Source organism: Eutrigla gurnardus (genome assembly GCF_963514095.1).
Source record: "Eutrigla gurnardus genome assembly, chromosome: 23".
Lineage (NCBI taxonomy): Eukaryota > Metazoa > Chordata > Actinopteri > Perciformes > Triglidae > Eutrigla > Eutrigla gurnardus.
In genome coordinates, this window is record NC_139934.1 from 504631 (window position 1) to 527269 (window position 22639).

The window sequence follows — 22639 nt, forward strand, 5'->3', positions numbered from 1 at the left end:
ATTCAGGGAATCATTTTATAATAAATACGGTATATTTCTCCTGGAACTTAAAGAGGGATTGATTTATAATATATATTATATTATATTATATTATATTATTTATTATATATTATTTATTATCTTTTTTTGGGGTCTTCTTGTTCTGGTGCAGGTCTCGGTGCGCGCCGGACCAAGCCCCCCTCCCTAAAAAACAAAACTGAACCGCAGAACGTGTCCGGTGCGTCCGCGCTGGTCCGAGACGAGCTGAGCCCCCCCCCCCCCTCCTCAGACCCGGATGCGGGACTTGAAGCCACGCGCACTCGTCGTCTCGTCTGGTTCGCAGCTCAGATCAGACGCAGCGGAGCCGCGGACGTACCGGTAGGGAGGATGTAGCTCTGGAGAAGAAGACCCGGATCAGGACGTCCTCCCGGTGAGTGAACCCGCGTCTCGGTTTTGGCGTGTTTCGGTGCGCGGACGGAGGTCAGGGTGAAAGTTGGTAGCGGTATGGGATCCGATTGGAAACTTTTAAAGGGCTCCACATAGCGTCCTGGAAGCGGGACGGTACCGAGGCACGGAGGGGGTGCCGTGCAGAAATGTCCGTGTTTGTTTGCGGGGACTTGAACGCGTCGTCGGGTTTACAGGTGGACGGATCAGAGGCAGCTGCGTTTTTACGCATCGAGACCGCAGGAAGAAAACCCGCCCTGTTAAGTGATGAGTCTGCTTAGGAGTTGGAACACGTTGATGGTTCCATATTTATATTTCTGCTAGCAAAGCGAAATACATGAAGGCTTTTATTTATTCTCTGCAGTGTTTCAAATGTGAGATCTGTGTGTCGCGTCTCCTGAGTCTTTCATCCAGAGGGTGTGGCCGTCCTCTCTCTGCTGGAGCTGCTCTGGCTGCAAATACCTGCACTCATCTGGCTGTGTGTGTGTGTGTGTGTGTGTGTGTGTGTGTGTGTGTGTGTGTGTGTGTGTGTGTGTGTGTGTGTGTGTGTGTTTATTCATGACCATCCCTCTAATCCACCTGTCTCCAGGGAGGATTAGAGCTCTGGGACATTGTGGGACCTGATTGTCTCTCTCTTCCTTTCAAATCCATAATCTGCGAGACAAAACCAGCGATTTCCTTCGGTTGTTCAGCCCCGGAGGGACGGACGGAGCCACAGGTGCCGTCGTCTCCTGCATTTGGTGTGGTTTTAGCCCCTCCCACTCGTGACATGTGTCAGCTCGGAGGCATTGTGGCAGAACAATTAGTGCGTTTGCAGCGTAACAAATCCCAAACACGCCGGCGGGTCGGAGTGAAACCCATCCGCATGCAGGCTGGAAGGAAGCTCATTAGGATGCGTGATGTCACTCGAGTCTTGTCTCCGTGGTCGTCCCTCCGTCTCTGATTCAACATGTTTGACTGGCAGGGCAATGGAAGGAGACACATGTGTCGTGTTGCGTTAGCGTGGCTCACGGCTGGTTGAAAGTCTCCAGGTCCACATTCCCTGATTCATAGTCTCACCATGAAGGTATCCGTTGTGTTTGAGGAGTCATGCTTACAACCTTCCCTCCCCGAGTTAATTGACCATCAATCTGAAACGATCTGAGAGCAATTCTTTTTTATTGTGATTGTGAAAATGCCACATCTATCCATCCTCACAGCTCACCTGATTTACAGAATTAGTCAGAGGAGCATATCGTCGTTAACTGGAGGTTTTTTTTGTCATTATCTAAATGAAGAGGGACAAACACACACGATCTATAGGATATGAGGATGAGATCAGAGTGCCGGGTCCAGTAATAAAGGAATAGAAGGAAATGTGTTCTCACCCGTCTAATACCAACAATGATGCTGTATGAAGATGAAGAGTAACTCCTTTGACCTTCCATTCTTTACCAACACAACTGTCAAATGTTGTCATTCGACGTCAGAAACGCATATGTTAATCCAAACCAAGCAGTGTTGATGCCTGAACCTCGCTGTTCAAGTAAACCTGAACATGTTGGAAGTTTTATTTTTGGTAGAGTGTAGTTGTGTAGTTAGTGGAAACTGTGTGTGTGTGTGTGTTCAGCCGTGATTGGTTCAGTCGTTCAGCAGAAGAGGATTTCATTAGGCTGAATTGCCTGCGTCTCTCCCGGCCTCCACGTGATTGAAGGGACAATCAGTCATGTGAAACAGCAACAACCAGCGGCTCCATCGCTGCATCTGTCCTGTAGACCTGCCACCTGTCGGGGGAGGGGGAGGGGCATTCACTGATCACAGATCAGTGATTTAACCTCCAGTGTTGGCTTGGTGGACCTCATCAATATACCAGCAGTCCTTTAGCTGCTGCTGCTGCGTTGCTTTGTTCCCTCCGAGTGGAAAACAGATACGTGGAGAAGCCTCTCCAGCCTGATTACATCTTTCTCTTAATGGTTTTTAGTGTGTAAATTGGGATTTTTCCAGCTGTGACTGCTTACAAGAAAGACTGACTGGAATTCCAAATGAGCCAAAACCCCCTGAAAACATCTCCTCAGTAACTTTGATTATGCCTCCTGGCAGTCTTTTCACTGCTCTCACAGTGACTGTCTACCTGCTGCTTGTGTATTCCCTTCTGATATTTAATGGAAGAGCATCCTGACTTATTCAGTCTGGCACATTTTTGTGAGTCAGCAGAAACGATTCACGGCCCGGCGGTGATAAAAAGTGCTGTGAAAGCAGTTTTTAAGAGCGTTTTTCATACAAAATGAGATCTCAAAACTAAGATGCTTCTTTTAAATGTCCAGTTCAGAAGATAAATGGTGTGTGTTTGTGTGTGTGTGTGTGTGTGTGTGTGTGTGTGTGTGTGTGTGTGTTTGTGTGTGTGAAGAGGTTAGATGCTACGATAGCATCGGTTATAAGAAGAGCAAAGAATGGTGCTGAAGGCTCATTGAGAGGTTCTCGCTCATCTCCCAGTTCTTGCCCTTTTCCAAACTTTCCAAACTTCAAAGGTTGACCAAAGTGCTGAACAACCACGAGATGCAGATAAATATGACAATAAGAACAGATAAACATAGTGAGAACAGGAAATTATATCACTTATAGTTTTTCTATCATTTGGGAGGCTGTTCCAGGGAATGAAGGCTCGGTCGCCACTGAGCGTCTGATTGGTCGAACTCAGCGCTCTAACTGGCGTAAGCAGGGACACGTGGTGGTGCTCGACCATTGAGAACCTTCACGTGAATCCTGAAAGGGGACAGGAAGCCAGTGGAGGGAGGCCAGAAACTGGTGAGATGTGATGGTGTGTTTGTGTCCCAGTAAGAAGGCGGGCAGCTGAATGTGTGTGCTAATAGCATGGCTCTACACCCACCAAACCATCTGGTGCACCACGCTGGGAAGCGCTGTCCTGTAGAAGGAAACCACTAAACGCCGGGTTGGAGGTGGATTTATTGGATCCGGCGCCGGGGTCAACTTCGTCTGGTTTAATATTTCTATTAGGATTCGGCATGATTGAAATGAATGGATGGAATCCTGGGAAGGACAGATTAATAATTAGGGATTCACGGAGCTGAACATGTGACACAGATGTCGTATCAGTGCCTTTCCTGATTAACGTGAACCTGCAGAGACCTCCCTATGGGGGGGACGGCATACACAACGAGACCTTCCGGGCTCAGATCAAATTATCCCACACGATGCCAGAGAGCAGACGGCCATCTGTTACGCTGCAAAGACATTAACGTCCATTTGTGTATATTCATAAGCCTTTACAGAAGACTCAGTGGTGCTGGACTTCTAACCAGCACAAGTGTGTTGGGGACGGGAGGAGGTGTCCCGCTTCCTCCCCAGCCTGCTGGAGGGATTTCATCAAAAATGCATGAAGGGATTCATCCTGCATACTCTCTTGCCGTTTGATATTTTTGTAGAGGCATCTTCGTCCCCCATTTTTCCAGCGAGGGGTTTCACTTTATTGCATTCGTTTTGTTTGGTGGCCTCCTTGTTTTCTCCCTCATACTATATTTATTATGTATAAATGGAGCAAAACAATACATAAGACAGATTTAAATCAGTGTATTTCACAATACAAATCAAAGGTTTTCTAAACCAAAATCATCATCATCCTTTTCTACGACCTTTTATAGATAAAGAAAGTAACATTTTCTCTTCTCGCTCTACTCCGCTTAGCCTTGATCCTTCTACCTTTTCCCCACACAGGTATGATCACATTTGTTCATGTGCAGTGCACTTAAAGGATTCTGAATAGTTTCAGCTGACTATTGGTAAACGAATACAAAGCTGCAGAACACGATCTACAGTACACACGGTCTCATTTTAACGTGTTATCACGGAGACCTTGAGTGGCTTTATACTCTTTAAAGCTCTCGAGATGTGAAAAGGTCATCCGTGTGAGAGAACAGCAAACACGAGGCGGCGTGATTAGAAAACAGGAACAAGGGGAGGGAGCTAGAAATGTAGAGAACAAGTGGAAGAGCGGTGCAATGTATGCCGATGATGCACAGCTGTCTCTCAAGCTGGCAATTAAGACCACAAGGTCAACAGCGGCGGTTATAATCCCAGATAATCCCACTTCCAATCTATGTGGATGTTATCGTCCAGTCTGGTGTACCTTAAAATATCTGATTATTCTCTGTTGGAAGTTGTTAATGGGCCGAGTTTCTCTGATCACTCCGACTGCAGCGGTGGAATAACTCAATTATCTGGAATGACGAAGCAAACTAGATCAGCTCATTGAAATTCCGGTCATTGTGACCCCTTAACTTCTTCAGGCATAATGTAGAACAAGTCGAGTCCATGTGGGGAGGACGGACGTCCTCGGAGGGAAATTAGAAAGTAAAGTAGTAATCATGTACAAGAAGTAAAAAACTATAAACAACTGATTGTTTTCTTTCTGCAGATGGAAGAAGCTCACGCCCTAAATGAACACTGTGCTTCTGATCTTCATAAAACTCAAATAAATGAATTACAATAAACATTTAGTCATGCGCAACAAAGAGTCTCAAGGTGCTTCGTCGTTAATTAAAATGAAAGATGATTAGTGACAGTTTATCAGGTGCACCTGGTGAAAACGAATGCGCTCTAATTCAGCAGCCCTGCAGTAAATCCAGCCTTTATGAACGTTACGCTGTTCAGTTCTTAGTTGAAGCCGGGTGGAAACCTCCGATCGGTCTGTTCAATGGATTCTGACCTTTTTTCAGTCTGGAACAATCTCAACAAAACACATAATCAATACAGCTAATCTCTTGGCTGGAGAGGAAACTTCAGTGTATTCCAGCATTATTGTAACCCAGACAGACGGATACTCCCATATAAACCAGATATCCCATATAAACCAGATACTCCCATATAAACCAGATACTCCCATATAAACCAGGTACTCTCATATAAACCAGATACTCCCATATAAACCAGATACTCCCATATAAACCAGATATCCCATATAAACCAGGTACTCCCATATAAACCAGATATCCCATATAAACCAGATACTCTCATATAAACCAGGTACTCTCATATAAACCAGATATCCCATATAAACCAGGTACTCCCATATAAACCAGATATCCCATATAAACCAGGTACTCTCATATAAACCAGATACTCCCATATAAACCAGATATCCCATATAAACCAGGTACTCTCATATAAACCAGGTACTCCCATATAAACCAGGTACTCTCATATAAACCAGGTACTCCCATATAAACCAGATATCCCATATAAACCAGGTACTCTCATATAAACCAGATACTCCCATATAAACCAGATACTCCCATATAAACCAGATATCCCATATAAACCAGGTACTCCCATATAAACCAGGTACTCCCATATAAACCAGATACTCCCATATAAACCAGATACTCCCATATAAACCAGGTACTCTCATATAAACCAGATATCCCATATAAACCAGATACTCCCATATAAACCACGTACTCCCATATAAACCAGATACTCCCATATAAACCAGGTACTCCCATATAAACCAGGTACTCCCATATAAACCAGGTACTCCCATATAAACCAGATATCCCATATAAACCAGGTACTCCCATATAAACCAGATATCCCATATAAACCAGATATCCCATATAAACCAGATACTCCCATATAAACCAGATACTCTCATATAAACCAGATACTCCCATATAAACCAGATACTCCCATATAAACCAGGTACTCCCATATAAACCAGGTACTCCCATATAAACCAGATACTCCCATATAAACCAGATACTCCCATATAAACCAGGTACTCCCATATAAACCAGATATCCCATATAAACCAGATACTCTCATATAAACCAGGTACTCTCATATAAACCAGATATCCCATATAAACCAGGTACTCCCATATAAACCAGATATCCCATATAAACCAGGTACTCTCATATAAACCAGATACTCCCATATAAACCAGATATCCCATATAAACCAGGTACTCTCATATAAACCAGGTACTCCCATATAAACCAGGTACTCTCATATAAACCAGGTACTCCCATATAAACCAGATATCCCATATAAACCAGGTACTCTCATATAAACCAGATACTCCCATATAAACCAGATACTCCCATATAAACCAGATATCCCATATAAACCAGGTACTCCCATATAAACCAGGTACTCCCATATAAACCAGATACTCTCATATAAACCAGATATCCCATATAAACCAGGTACTCCCATATAAACCAGATATCCCATATAAACCAGATACTCCCATATAAACCAGATACTCCCATATAAACCAGATACTCCCATATAAACCAGATATCCCATATAAACCAGGTACTCCCATATAAACCAGATACTCCCATACAAACCAGATACTCCCATATAAACCAGATACTCCCATATAAACCAGGTACTCCCATATAAACCAGATACTCCCATATAAACCAGATACTCCCATATAAACCAGATACTCCCATATAAACCAGGTACTCCCATATAAACCAGGTACTCCCATATAAACCAGATACTCCCATATAAACCAGATACTCCCATATAAACCAGATACTCCCATATAAACCAGGTACTCCCATATAAACCAGATACTCCCATATAAACCAGATACTCCCATATAAACCAGGTACTCCCATATAAACCAGATACTCCCATACAAACCAGATACTCCCATATAAACCAGATACTCTCATATAAACCAGATACTCCCATATAAACCAGATATCCCATATAAACCAGATACTCCCATATAAACCAGATACTCCCATATAAACCAGATACTCCCATATAAACCAGATACTCACATATAAACCAGATACTCACATATAAACCAGATACTCACATATAAACCAGATACTCCCATATAAACCAGATATCCCATATAAACCAGGTACTCTCATATAAACCAGATACTATCATTTAAACCAGATACTATCATTTAAACCAGATACTCCCATATAAAGCAGATACTCCCATACAAACCAGATACTCCCATATAAACCAGATACTCACATATAAACCAGATACTCCCATATAAACCAGATACTCCCATATAAACCAGATATCCCATATAAACCAGGTACTCTCATATAAACCAGATACTATCATTTAAACCAGATACTCTCATATAAACCAGATACTATCATTTAAACCAGATACTCCCATATAAACCAGATACTCCCATATAAACCAGATACTCCCATATAAACCAGGTACTCTCATATAAACCAGGTACTCCCATATAAACCAGATATCCCATATAAACCAGGTACTCTCATATAAACCAGATACTATCATTTAAACCAGATACTCTCATATAAACCAGATACTATCATTTAAACCAGATACTCCCATATAAACCAGGTACTCCCATATAAACCAGATATCCCATATAAACCAGGTACTCCCATATAATCCCGATATCCCATATATATTGTGCCGTTAACCACTCCCCGGAGCGTCCTTTGAAATAATATTGTAAGCGCCAGGTAAAAGTGTGAATTACATCCCATGTGGCTCCTTGTAGATTTCCCCGGCTGTACTCCGGGGCGCCACTATCTCCCTCACATTCATATGCACCTTGCTCTCTCCCACTGCAGTCATTTTTACCATTCCCCTTCCTGTTTGATCTCCTTCAGCCCTCCGCTGTGGGGGCTGCCACCGTGGAGCGAGGTAGAGGAGGAGAGAGGGAAGAAGACGAAGGATGGATGGGGAGAGAGGGAGGTGGACATCAGAAGATGGGTGAGAGAGCATGCTTCCTGCTCAGGTGACATAATGGCACCACTCGTGAGTGTGTTGATATCAGAGGCTCTGAATAACTAAGGCGTGTTGGAGGATGTTGGGCTTTAAGAGTGTCACTAATGGTTGCTGGAGATGAACCTGGGTTTAAGATTACCCGGGCCGGGTCACCAGTGGGCTTAAGAGGGCACTCTAGACAGTCCGTCTGGGGGACCCGAGGCGTTCCCAGGCTCGATGGGCCGGGTAGTCCCTCCAGGGGGTTGCTTCATGGTTGGAGGTGTCCGAACCACTGGCCCGTTTTCGTAGGCGTCTATTCTTCTTTTCATGAATTGATGGTATGATATCATTGTGACTACATGTTTCTAAGCTTATTGATTTTCTACCTTCTATTTTCTTGCTAGAGATGTTTTGTAATATCCACAGACTTGATATTGATTCACAGAGAGGAACTATTGATGGATTCAAGTCCATTGTAAAGAATTTGGAGAAACAGCTTCCCCGGTCGGGTTTCATGTCTAGTAGGGGTGTAACGGTACACAAAAATCTCGGTTCGGTACGTACCTCGGTTTTGAGGTCACGGTTCGGTTCATTTTTCGGTACAGTAAGAAAACAAAATGCAAAACATAAATGTGCTAGTTGTTTATTACTTTTGTGCTTTTAACAGTAGGAACATGCACTGGAGCTAGAATGCTGCTCAAAAATATAAATACAAGTATTAAAAATATTTATTTAAAAAATAAAAATAAATCAAAATAACAGACTGTTTCTTTAAAAAATATATTTTCTCCATCTGATGTGCAAAATTGAACAGTTGCAACACTAAATAGTTTCAAGTTGTTGCTCAGATTAAATAACATGAATAAGGCTCAGACTGTTTCTTTAAAAACAAATCTTTTCTCCATCTGATGTGCAAAATTGAACAGGGCAGGGAGAGGCTGTTTAAATGCGGTGGGGAGCAGAGGTGTATAGTAACGAAGTAGATGTACTTCGTTACACTACTTAAAGGAGTCATCACCTGGTTTTATACGTATCCAGCCCCCCTTGGATCGCTTTGGATCAATTCGTAAAACTTATTAGAAAAAAAAAAAAACATTTTAATCAAACATTGAGCTTGTTCTGACCCTTTTTCGTACCGCGATTTTATCACGCGAGATTACGCGCGAGGTTTTGACTGGTCCGGATGTGCATTGTATAATATGTAATGAGGCGCGCGTTGATTCGCCGCAGGAAGGACAGAGCCGGGGGGGCTTGCCTGCATGCAGACTCCAAAACATAATGGCGGCGCTTCGGCGATTTCAGGTAGCGGACGGGGCGGGGTTGGGTGGTGAAAGAGGGGTGGGCTTATGCAAGTAGCCTCCACGGTGACGTCACCGAAGGCGCAGAATCAAAATCTCGTGCTTTAGGAATGCACACCCTTGTGTGCTATTCCTGTTCGGAAAAAGAGCAGAAGCGAAAAAACGGCGCCACTTTCAAACTCCAGCCTTTCAGGCAAGTTTCAACTGAGGTCAAACACAGATATGCATGTTTTAACAAGAGAAATTGCGATTTCCAGGTGATGACTCCTTTAAGTATTTTTTTTGAGGATTTGTACTTTACTTGAGTTTTTTTTTTCATCAGGACTTTTACTTTTACTTCACTACATTTAAAAGTTAAAAAATATACTTTTACTTCGTTACTTTGACATTTGCTACCTCGTTACTCGTTCCAAATTAAAATAATCAAAGAATTATCTGGAATGCGCGGGTCCGAGAGGACGAGAAGAACCACGTACGGTACTCTCGCGAAGTTTAAGGTAAATGCGGGATGCGCGCGGGGCGGCAGAGACGAGCAGCACTACAAACATGAAACATGGCAGCCGCAGACCATTTCGACGACGAGGGAGACACAGAAGACGCACAGCGTACAGCTTCGGCAGAAGACGACGGTCAACCGTGGGCATACCTGGGAACTATGTTCAGCTACCTCGGGATGGGGGCAAATTCCAAATAATTTTGGGTTGTTTTGCTTCTTTTCATGCATACTATAAAATACTTGTACTTGTACTTTTGATACTTGAGTATATTTCTTCACAAGATACTTTTGATACTTAAGTACATTTAATGTGAGCTACTTTAAGACTTTTACTCAAGTAATTTTCCTTTAGGTGACTTTAACTTTTACCAAAGTAATTTTCAGTTATGGTACTTATACTTTTACTTAGTTATTTTTTTCAAGTACTTTATACACCTCTGGTGGGGAGCTGTGTTTGCACTAACGTTACGCTCGTCTTTCTCCTCGTTGTAGCGATGTTCACGTGGGGGTGGTGCCGTTTCAAATGCGTCAACAGGTTTGACGTGTTGCCAGAAACATACCCGACCTCACATGAACAATGTCGGCAAACCGCTTTGCCGAAGTGTTCCCAAACGGGAGACCTTAATGTCGCGGGAGGGTCCTCCAACTCTGGCTTGTTGCCAACGCTAGCGGCATTAGCCCTGACGTCCGCTACTACTGCTGTTTATTGTGTCGCGGTGTGCGCAACTGCGCATGTGCGGTTGCAGCACGCTCCACACATGCGGTCCTCTACTTAATATGTCCGTATGGAAACTCGTTCGGTACGCCTCCGTTCCGAACCGAGCACCCCGTACCGAAACGGTTCAATACAAATACATGTACCGTTACACCCCTAATGTCTAGTAATATGTGATAGTTGTTTAACCTGCGTATGTTGTCTGTGTACCAGGTTTTTCTTGATAGAGACCTTAATCTCAACGAGACGACCAGGTTAATAAAGGAATTAGGTTTATTAGGGATTAGGTGGGCCGGATGAATCCTAAACTCATTTGTTTGGGTTCTAGGAGTTAATGTGTTAATGTGATATGAGAACAGATATTACTGTCAGTCAAAGACCTTTGATGCAGACAGCTACCTGACAGCCAGACACTGTGTGTGTGTGTGTGTCTTCAAGCAGCGGTGTGACATCAGGCGCTTCGTGTTCATGATACAGTACGGTAGTCACGACAACAGCCACTCTGCTTTCATATTCCCCTCAGACTTCAAGCTACGCACTCAGGTTTAGCAGATGCTACTTTTAGGGTGTGTTTAACATGATCCTCCCTTGATGTGTGTCGGTGTGTGTGTGTGTGTGTGTGTGTGTGTGTGTGTGCGTGTGTGCGTGTGTGCGTGCGTGTGTGTGTGTGTCTGTCTGTGTGTGTGTGTGTGTATAATTAGAACAATTCCAGTGGCCTTAAAAAGCTGGTCTGAGGGACACTAACCCTAGGCTTCATTCATGAGCTGAGCACAAGATCAATAGAGGACCCCAGGTACAGGTCAGGGTCTACCACACCAGACAGGACCCCAGGTGCAGGGCCAGGGTCTACCACACCAGACAGGACCCCAGGTGCAGGGCCAGGGTCTACCACACCAGACAGGACCCCAGGTGCAGGGCCAGGGTCTACCACACCAGACAGGACACCAGGTGCAGGGCCAGGGTCTACCACACCAGACAGGACCCCAGGTGCAGGGCCAGGGTCTACCACACCAGACAGGACCCCAGGTGCAGGGCCAGGGTCTACCACACCAGACAGGACACCAGGTGCAGGGCCAGGGTCTACCACACCAGACAGGACCCCAGGTGCAGGTCAGACCCCAGTCCAAACTGGGCAGTGGCTCCAGCAGGGTCCAGGATCAACATCAGAGGCTCCCAGGTCTCTGGTAGAGCTAGAAGGGAGGAAAGACCTCCCATGATGCTAGAGTGCTTTTTGTTGGCATCGAACCACCAAAGACCGAGATAAAGACTTTGGTATTAGACGACCTGGAAATGAGACACCTACCTGTTCACATGCAGACAAACACACATAGGTGTCAGGTGTTGTGTTTACACACTCTCTCTCTCTCTCTCTCTCTCACACACACACACACACACACACAAACACACACACACATATGCTTTTACGCTTTGCCACGTGACACATTCCCTGTATGTTCCAGGGGTTCCTGGGAAGTTTCTATCGCCAGAAGGTTTGCTTCACACCTGTCAGAGTGTGTGCATGTGTGTGTGTGTGTGTGTGTGTGTGTGTGTGTGTGTGTGTGTGTGTGGCTAAGCAGCATTGAGACTTCCAACAACTCCCTAATGTTATTTGTCAAATGTTGGAGGATCTTGAAATATAGATTAGTTATCACACACACACACACACACACACACACACACACACTGTGATCACATTGCAGTAATTCAATTAAGTGAAACTTGATAAGGCTGTAAAGAAGGACTGCCCTCGTTCTCCGTGTGTCTCTGTGTGATTCACATGAAAGCATCGTGTTTGGTAACCAACTGGATTGTGGGTAATCAGATTAAAAGACATCATCGTCTCTCCTTCGGTTCCTCAGCCAGCTCTCTGGCCATCCTTTCTTCCTTTTCTTTCCCTACTGCATCCTAGTGTCCCCCTCCATTCTGTGGTCTGATCCCCTGCTGTCTTCCCTCCTTCCTTTCCTTCCTTCTCCTTTCAACATGCTCTTTGGTCATCCTTCTTCACTGTTTTTATTAGGGGTGTAACGGTACATGTATTTGTATTGAACCGTTTCGGTACGGGGTGCTCGGTTCGGAACGGAGGCGTACCGAACGAGTTTCCATACGGACATATTAAGTAGAGTGCTGCAGCCGCACATGCGCAGTTGCGCACACCGCGACACAATAAACAGCAGTAGTAGCGGACGTCATGGCTAATGCCGCTAGCGTTGGCAACACGCCAGAGTTGGAGGACCCTCCCGCGACATTAAGGTCTCCCGTTTGGGAACACTTCGGCAAAGCGGTTTGCCGACATTGTTCATGTGAGGTCGGGTATGTTTCTGGCAACACGTCAAACCTGTTGACGCATTTGAAACGGCACCACCCCCACGTGAACATCGCTACAACGAGGAGAAAGACGAGCGTAACGTTCAAACACAGCTCCCCACCGCATTTAAACAACCTCTCCCTGCCCTGTTCAATTTTGCACATCAGATGGAGAAAAGATTTGTTTTTAAAAAAACAGTCTGAGCCTTATTCATGTTATTTAATCTGAGCAACAACTTGAAACTATTTAGTGTTGCAACTGTTCAATTTTGCACATCAGATGGAGAAAATATTTTTTTTAAAGAAACAGTCTGTTATTTTTATTTATTTTTATTTTTTAAATAAATATTTTAAATACTTGTATTTATATTTTTGAGCAGCATTCTAGCTCCAGTGCATGTTCCTACTGTTAAAAGCACAAAAGTAGTAAACAACTAGCACATTTATATTTTGCATTTTGTTTTCTTACTGTACCGAAAATGAACCGAACCGTGACCTCAAAACCGAGGTACGTACCGAACCGAGATTTTTGTGTACCGTTACACCCCTAGTTTTTATCCACTCAGTCTGTTCTCCTTCTCCTTTCACTTCCCCTCTTCCCTGATCATCTTCTCACTCACACGTCAAAATAAAGCAGCTTTTCAAAATAAACTTCCTCCATCCTCCGTGTAATACGGACGGGTGTGTTTCTACCGGAGTTGCTCGGTGATCCAGATCAGGGTCCAGATAATTCCCACATAAACACACTCCTCGCTGGATCGTCCTGCTTTCCAAGGTGATGTGCTTATATCTGCAACCAGTTAGAGGAAGTGTCCATATTTGGTCATAAGGCAGCCCAAGCAGCAGCAACCATCCTGGATCTGGATCTGACTGGATCTGGATCTGCTCTGATTAATAAACCACGACAGAATGCACAGTTTGATTGATCGGTCGCTGTCATCTCCGGAGCCCACTCTGACAGATCCCTACGCATTTTGTGTCATAAAGTGCTCGTTGTTAATTTTAGTTCTGTGGAACTGCAAGGCTTCCACGTTAGCAGAGGCGTTTCTTTATCACATGAACTATTCTTCTGTGCCTCTCCTTACATCTCCAAAACACTGTCCAAGTCTCACAGAATGTCCAAATACACCAGATCTCCATCCTCTACCATCGATACCTTCACACATGATTGCTGATCTTGGGGGCAATATTACATCACAATCTGAAATTGCTGAAACAAAGTTGTAACTGCAGCACGTCAATGCTTCATTTTTCAAGCTTAGAAGTGCTGCAAAAGGGATTTGAAGGAAAAGGGCGTTTGTGTTCAGGCAACCGTACCGGGATGAAGGTTAAATAAAGCTAAAACCTCCCAAATGAGCATGTAGCATTGCAACTGTTGGATTAAGGTTCCCCTTTGCTATCTATCTGTACTCCCCCTCGTCTTAAACATCAAGCAACGGCTTCATACCCTTTGAAATCCATCTTTTTCCCCAAGATTGATTGAGTGAGCCCAGCAAAGCAGTCGAATCCCCTCTGCACCCGGCCCCCGGTCAGACCAGACCGGACGCTCAGACGGGGTCTGGGATGGCTTATTTGAGCTTTCAGAGTTAACGCCTTCCTCGTTTGTGATGCGTGAACACAAAACGTCCTCTCGTAACTGACGAGAATTACAAACTCCCCGAGAACAAAGAGTCCATTTCTATTGCAGATACCTCCATTTATTTTCACTTGATTAATTATTCATAGAAGCATTTGATTACAAATGTGTATTTTCAGTGTGCATCTGTTGTTTTGCATGTTAATAATTGTACATTTACAATGCATGCTAAATAATATAGTACTCTTTTCCACCCGGCAACAAAAAACTACACCTATACTACAAACTTGTACAGCTAGTCTATCCATAAATCCGTTTGTACTTTTTAGATGAATTAGATTTCTGTTACAAATGTTTTTCATGCTAGTTAAACAATTCTATTTCTTAGTTATAGACTAAGCACTTTTTCTGTCTTAGTCAACACTGGCCATCCCTGCCAGCACCGTTTGCCATTGTTCTCGCTGTGGGCACTGTTAGCTGCTAGCTGCCGATGTCTCCGTGTGCATTCAGGTGTTTCAGGCTGTTTGGGTTAGGTAGTCGGGTATTTGATAACTTTGTCTAGTTATTTCTGTCGAAACCTTAAAGTCATCGATGCTTAGCACGAGCATATCATCGGCTGAAGTCAAACTAATAATCGGGGGGAGAACTGAGACAAAGTGTTATGTAATTCCCTGTTCTGGTATTAGAGAAAAAAAGACGATCAATGAAAGAGAGAGAAAACAACAGCTGGTGGGAGGAAAGAGAAGGAGAGAGAGAACGCCAGCGGCGACACGTCAAAGACAGACACATAAAGAAGATAAGAAAAGACAGACTGATTAAACCAAACGTCAGCCGAGGTCTTCTCAGAGAAACGGCATCACCACGGATCGCTTCAGACCAGGACCAGAAAGGTGTCCGCGGCACTGAACTCATGCATCCAAGTTCTGGTCGGTTCAATTATGAGGTACTGAGATTAGCAAAGTATGTGTGTATATATATATATATATATATAGTAGCTGCTGGTAGAAACTCGGTTAAGCTGCCTTTTTCAGCAGCTTTTATCCGCTCCGACGTGATATCGTTTGGTGTTAGGTAGCAGAAGGATAGCGATTTATTGATTTTAAATTGGCACACACTCCCTCCTTTTCTGCCTTTTCTGTCATTGGTTTTCCTCTCGACGTCTCTACAACTTCTTGCCTTTTTCTGGCTTCCCTCCTCATGTTTCTCCACTTTTGTACCTTATTCCCTCACCAACAAGCCCCCTCCATCCATTCCAGTCCATAATCCGAAACCCGCTGCCTGTGAGGGGAATAGGAGACCAGATGTCGAAAGCCGGGCCGGCTGACTCATTCTTTTCATTCCCGTCACTCCGGGATCGTCGACTTTCGCTCGCCCCGAGGGCTCAGACGGATCGCTCCACTCTTTTTGTCAGATTCTTATTCACACTCATTCGTCTTCCCCAAAAACTAATCATCTGTCTGATCCGATCAGTTGCTACTGCTGCCTTTTGTGTTGTATCACCCTGGATGACACCTCAATCAGGGATGCAAACTTGTCACCTTTCGGCGAAATTCGCCGTTTTTGTTCCGAAAAAGGTCATTTGTGTGATTCATGGAGATCTGCAATAAAAATATTTCGGGGGGGGGGGGGGGGCGTCCAAGTAATCGGCGAACGCAAGCTGTCATAAATATTTATTCCAAGCTTGTTCGTTTGGCCAACCCGTGTAATCATGTCATCTTCGGGTCTGTAGCTGCCTTGATGCCGTACTAGACAGGAGTGACGTTGGTACGCTTCAAAAACGTCATGGTACAGACACACCAACTCCGGCAGCGACGCAACGGACCGTCGAACGCACCGGCGAGTGGGCAGTTCTGTGTTCAAGTTGGATCAATTGGATAGACGTCCTGCGAAGTGGGCGGGACTTGAGTTTCGCTCTGCCGTTTCCAACATGGCGGCCGGGCCACAAACGATCTCATTTTACAGTTAAACTACACGCTAAAGCATGTTTCTGAAAACATTTGAGGCGGGAAATGTGTAGTGCAGTAACAGAATCTGGATTCATATTTGATCAACACTGCCTACTTTGATAGTTTGAACGAAGTTTCTGGAGCCGGCGGCACTGCGTTGGACGGACGGCATTTGCATAAAGTTCAATCCATCGAACTTTATGCAAATTCACGTACGGCAACAGGGCAGTCAACTCGACGTGCCGTATCCATCATGCGGAGCTCCTGCTCTACATAGACAATGAATGGGATCCGTTGACTTGACGTCTGCTGCCGGAGTTGGTGTGTCTGTACCATCAGGCTTTCTAACGTAGGCTAACGTGCTAATGTCAGACAGTTCGCTGACATACGCATCGCAAATCACAACCATTTTTGCTGGTTACAATAACGGTGTTATCGGATAGTACAGTGTCTATTTCTCAGGAACCTTTGAAAAATCTAAGCGAGAAAACAACGTTAAATGTACCTACCATACCTTCACATTAAAAAAAAAAACCTAAAATAAATAATGGAAAATCAACGGAGCAAAGGCTTACTCTGATATCGATGTAATGTTAGCGAATGAGGGGTGAGAAGCCCCCTACCTCCCCTTGCTAATATTTATTCCGTTCGTCCAGAGTCAAATCTATTCTTGAGGTTCCAAATATTTTCAAAGCAGTTTGTCTTTCAATGTGAGGAGTCGATCGAGTTATTTTATGTTCCGTCGTTTGAAGCAAACCTTTTAGCCCTGGCATTGGTCTCCCATTATTTATACCTTCACTGGAAGGGAAGTCCATTTTCCAGGCTCTCGCCAGCCCCCTTCAGTGAGGCAGAGGAATAACATTGAAGCATATGCAATATATATATATGTGTGTGTGTATATATATACCGGTATATATTGTGTGTGTATATATATATATATATATATATATATATTCCGCGAGGGGGTTTTGGTCCTTGTCACCTTTTTCAACCCTGATGAGTTTGCACCCCTGTCAATTATCCGCTGATTTAAAGGGACTGCGCTCATTATGAAGTCTATTAAAACCTGCAGGGAGTTTTTAGGCGTTTTCTTTTTTTTGCCAACCGTGGAAATAATTCACGTGTTGTGGGAATGGGTTTAGCCGATCTGCAGTCGGAGGGCTCGGCTCTGAGGTGACGGATGACTGCATGTCTGTTGTACCGCGGCGTTCATTTCCTTCAGAAGTACACTGTGGGTTGGAGAGATACCGAGGCAGGAGTCAGCAGATTCACTTTTATCTTCCACAAGTCGGATAAGAATCCCGGCGAAACTCCCACGTTTACTTTGCCTCCTCGAGGGCCCCCGAGTCTCGTCTGCAGCCGTCAGCAACAAACTTACAGGTGCTAAACTTTGAGATGTTTACTTTATAAAAGTTGCATCAACCATCAGAGGGTCAGATCAGGCTGCAGCCTTTCAGGTCTGAAATAAAGTCAAAGCTGAAGTGCCTGTTAAACATCTGCTGGCCACCAGGGGGCGACTCCTCTCTGGTTGTATAGAAGTCCATGAGAAAATGGTCCTACTTCTCTCTGCTGGCCACCAGGGGGCGACTCCTCTCTGGTTGTATAGAAGTCTATGAGAAAATGGTCCTACTTCTCTCTGCTGGCCACCAGGGGGCGACTCCTCTCTGGTTGTATAGAAGTCTATGAGAAAATGGTCCTACTTCTCTCTGCTGGCCACCAGGGGGTGACTCCTCTCTGGTTGTATAGAAGTCTATGAGAAAATGGTCCTACTTCTCTCTGCTGGCCACCAGGGGGCGACTCCTCTCTGGTTGTATAGAAGTCTATGAGAAAATGGTCCTACTTCTCTCTGCTGGCCACCAGGGGGCGACTCCTCTCTGGTTGTATAGAAGTCTATGAGAAAATGGTCCTACTTCTCTCTGCTGGCCACCAGGGGGCGACTCCTCTCTGGTTGTATAGAAGTCTATGAGAAAATGGTCCTACTTCTCTCTGAATGTAGTATTGGTGTTGGAAGTAGTAGAAATCAATGTCGCCCTTAAACAAGTAACCGCCCGAGGAGAACAGCCTTCCTGTTTCTTTCTCTCTGTGAAGAAGCAGATATAATGTGATGCTTCCAAAGGCTCCGTGGTAGCGTGATAGCTTCCCTGATATCACAGCAAGCAGTCAGTACTGCATCAATGAACACGGTCCCGGCTGATCCAGGATCTTGTCAGCAGGCTCCTGGCTTCGTTCTGAAAAACCCAGTCCTGGTGCCAAGTTCCTACACAGCCCCCCTGGGGCCGTTGGCTCAGCCTTCGCCTGCTGAGATACACCAGTCTGTGTGTGTGTGTGTGCGTGTACGTGTGTGTGTGAGCGTCGTCTAGACGCCGTTATCCGCTGACATTACACACACACACACACACACACATACACACACACACACACACACACACACACACACACACACACACACACAAGACGAGTGACCACATGACCAGTCTGGTGTAATTGTTCCTGCTGTCACCCTCCAGCCACGGAGGACTAATGTCAACACACACACACACACACACACACACACATGTACACACACACACTTGTGAGGAAATGTTAGCCTTTCAGATTCAACCTGTCAGACAAGAACACAGGGTTCACCTGCTTTGGTGTGTGTGTGTGTGTGTGTGTGTGTGTGTTTCAGCAGGCTGACTGTGTAAACAGATGCCTGCTGTCAGCCCCCTACTGCCACTGGTGCATACACACACACACACACACACACACACACACCTCACATTGAGCCAGAGATAAAAATAAAACAGAAAAGTTGGACTGACCACAATGTGATGTGCATACATTTCCCAGCATCTCAAACATCCTGGGTGGTCTGTGTGTGTGTGTGTGTGTGTGTGTGTGTGTGTGTGTGTGTGTGTGTGTGTGTGTGTGTGTGTGTGTGTGTGTGTGTGTGTGTGTGTGTTTTCAGCCTTACTCATCTGTTGAATTCATCTCGAGGTGGATTCAGCGTTTCAGCTTAAAGAAGTTAATTCCCACTTTACTTTTACTAGAAACTCAAGCAAGTTGTTTCCCAAAACCGTCCAAACATTCATGTTTGATAAAATAAGGGAACGCTCACTGATTCCTGAAAGCCGTGTAATCCCCCTTTTTTCCATTTCACCCTCCTCCCAATGTTTCCTAACATCATCACAATTAGCCGGCCGCTTCGCTTATTGTCGATAAGCAGCTTTGGCCGGCCGTGGGAACATCTGGCAGTCCTCACGCTTTTTGGCAGCGATCTCTTTGAGCCGTGAGGATTTAGAAAAAGAAAAACAACTAAGAGCTCCGCCGAGACCGAATCATCAACGGGCCAAAACGGCAGGTGGATTGAAGCAGATTCACTTAAAATGCCTGTTTGGACTCAAACGTGCCACCGGGGAGGAAAACAAAGAAGCTGTGACTTCGACTGCATCACGTTGTCCGGGCGGCGAGACGTCTTGAGTCTGATTGTGTGTTTGTGGAGGTGAGAAAACAAGTCGCTCTGCTCCGCCAGTGATAAGCGCACTCAAATCCAGCCTCGCTCTAATCTGAGAGATTTGGGAATGTGTGTGCTCGCTCTCAGCAGTGTGTGTTGGTCACTGAAGGACGAAGGAGTGTTCGGCGTGCCGCCGCCAACAGCCTCCCTCTCGTTTACGCAAGGACGCACATAGAATCAAAACGTTTTCACTGAACGCAGGGTCACGTTCTGATTGTTGAGCTGTTATGGTTTGCATTTGGGCCAGTTGGTTTTGGCGGTGTGTCAACGATGCATTCATTCAGTTTCTGGTGTTACAGTTTTGAAGCCTTGAGTTCGGCCTTTTGCTGTGTTTCATCTTTAAATTCTTTTTGCAACCAGTGACGGACGTGACCATATTTGGACTGTGTAGGAGCGACCGGTGGATCTGACGAACACAAGCGGCCTAGCAGCACTCTTACTGGATCTGGATCCATGTGGATTCTTAGGCTGAGTTTAAGACCGCCTGGTCTCTAGGAGGAAAAACGGTCTGAGTGGAAGAGAGGGTTGAGAAGTGGGAAAGTACCGGGCATTTCATATCTGCAGCGTCCTTTTTAAAGTCTCTTCCTCGCCGAAGTGATGTCAAAGAACATCATCTCCTTTAAAGGATGCTCTGCTCTTCACATCCCTCTCACCTGGTCTCCTTTGATCTGCTCAGGTATTCGCCACAGCGGGGGAACGCTTTGATACCGCCACTGCAACATGCTGGAAAATGATGATAAAAGTAAACACTTTGATAATAAATGACTTTACATTAGTGGCTTGGACAGGTCAGCCTCACTTCAAAGTCCTCTTCTGTCTTACATTTATTTTTCCCCCACAATCCTTTCATCATAGCTCTCATTGCTGTTCGTCTTCCACTGCTGGCTTTTTTTTTGTGCAAGGACACTTCATGTCAAAGGCCTCCATACCAGAAGGATAAAAAAAGTGAATTTGTGTTTGACTTCGGTATAGCGTTATCCGTCGTTCGTCCCCCACGTTCCTACGATGCCCACCTTCATGCCGTCGAGGCGGATAACTTCATTAGCAATTCAACACAAGATTATTGGATCCCGGCCTTTTCACGTTTGCCCTCAACACAAACAAACATCCGAGTCATAGTGAGCCGTCTGGCAGCAGCCGAACACGCGATGGAAGGGTCAGCGATTCGTTGAAGGGTACTCCGGTAACTCCCGAGCATTTCAGAGGACGAAATTACAGCTAATTTAAAAGAGAAGCAATCGAACCACCTTGAAAAGCAGGTAGACGCAGATTAGGTTTTGTGCTGTGTAGTATGACGACCTTCGGTGGAGCATTAGCTAAGTTAGCTGAATTACATATGTCGGCCATAGTTAAAAATAAGAGAGTCAACATTCACATGAATCAGTAACTCACATTCAGTCAGTAAGCGCTGTACCTTGTATAGCAGCCTTCAGATGTACTTGTGATCAAAGTCTAGAGCGGCAGACGGTTGTTAATCTGCATTAATCAAACCTTTCACCTTGTCCATGACCATTAATACACTTTTCATACCGAGCCACAAATTCTCCCGAAGGAGCCACAATAACAGAGGACAGATAAGGCTGAACAACTGTCAAACTGAGGCTTTAAATGAGAACAGAGGGAAAAGTAAAGTCAGTAGAGCAGGCGATAATCTTGGGAGGAGAATAAGAGGCAGCGCTAGCATAATTGGATGGAAGGATAAATAAGCCGTGCGATGTCGGGAGTGTTGTAGAGAGAGTCAGGGTGAATGAATGATGCCGAGTGACTGACGGAGGATGACAGCGAGAGACGGAGAGTTATTGATGAAAAGAAGCAGCCTGTTGTCCAAAGTCATACCCTTTGAGAGTCACGCCGTTGTTTGTTTGTGGTCCTCTGAACAAAGAGACTCTTAATTGAAGGGGGGGTGAGTTATAAAGACTGGGCTGAGAATCCAGTGATTGAGGAGGGACAGATGAAGGATGGGGGCAGGATGACAATGAAGCTGTGGTTCAAAGAGGAGTGAATGAAGAAGAGGGTGATGAACGGAGCGGGTTATGAAGGTATGGATGAATTGAGAGATGAAGCGGTAGAAAGGTGGCGTTGACGGATGAGGGGGAGGCGATGGCGGCCCGGCGGAGAGACGAAGGCTCCAACGCACAAAGAATACGAATGTAAAATTGAATGTTTGGAGTTTCACAAAAGATTTCACAACTTGTGATTGCTGTCGTGGAACAGCGTCGGATGACTGATCGCTGCCTTCACCCGACACACAGCATTAAGAGAGCGTTCAGCAGCTGCCGCCGTGCCCTTTGAACCCCTCCCTCTGCGTCTCTGGGGATGGCGTCCTCATAAGTGCAGGAATGTGGTTATTGCTAACCGTTGGCAGTAAAGCAACACTGAAGACACGGAGGAGGAGTTGATCTGGAGGAGGTCTGTGTTCATCAATACTCTCCGCGGGGAGTCATCAGCCCGAGGTGGGATTTACATTTGCAACCTTCCAGTTTGTGTGAGCTGGGTGATTTATTTCCAGCGTTAAAAAGTGCTGATGTAAGAGTCCCATCGTGAGCAACTTATCCTCCAACAATGCTTATTCTGATTTGTGAGCGTTCAGCCGTGAGCCCCGTAATGCACAGCTTGTTTCTGGTCACACTGGACATGAACAGCAGTCTCCTGGGTGAAAG

At 45.1% G+C, this 22639-nt stretch overlaps 1 protein-coding gene across 3 annotated transcripts in view; it reads left to right on the plus strand.

The window, feature by feature from the left end:
- The first annotated feature begins 279 nt into the window (after positions 1-279).
- Positions 280-22639, plus strand: part of htr2cl1 (5-hydroxytryptamine (serotonin) receptor 2C, G protein-coupled-like 1) — a 69826-nt gene continuing 47466 nt past the window's right edge. For 2 of the 3 annotated variants that reach the window (XM_084002263.1, XM_084002265.1), the window contains exon 1: positions 280-409. The gene's annotated coding sequence lies outside the window, so the exon portion shown is untranslated. The remainder of the gene's footprint in view (positions 410-22639) is intronic. The other variant, XM_084002264.1, reaches the window with a different exon arrangement.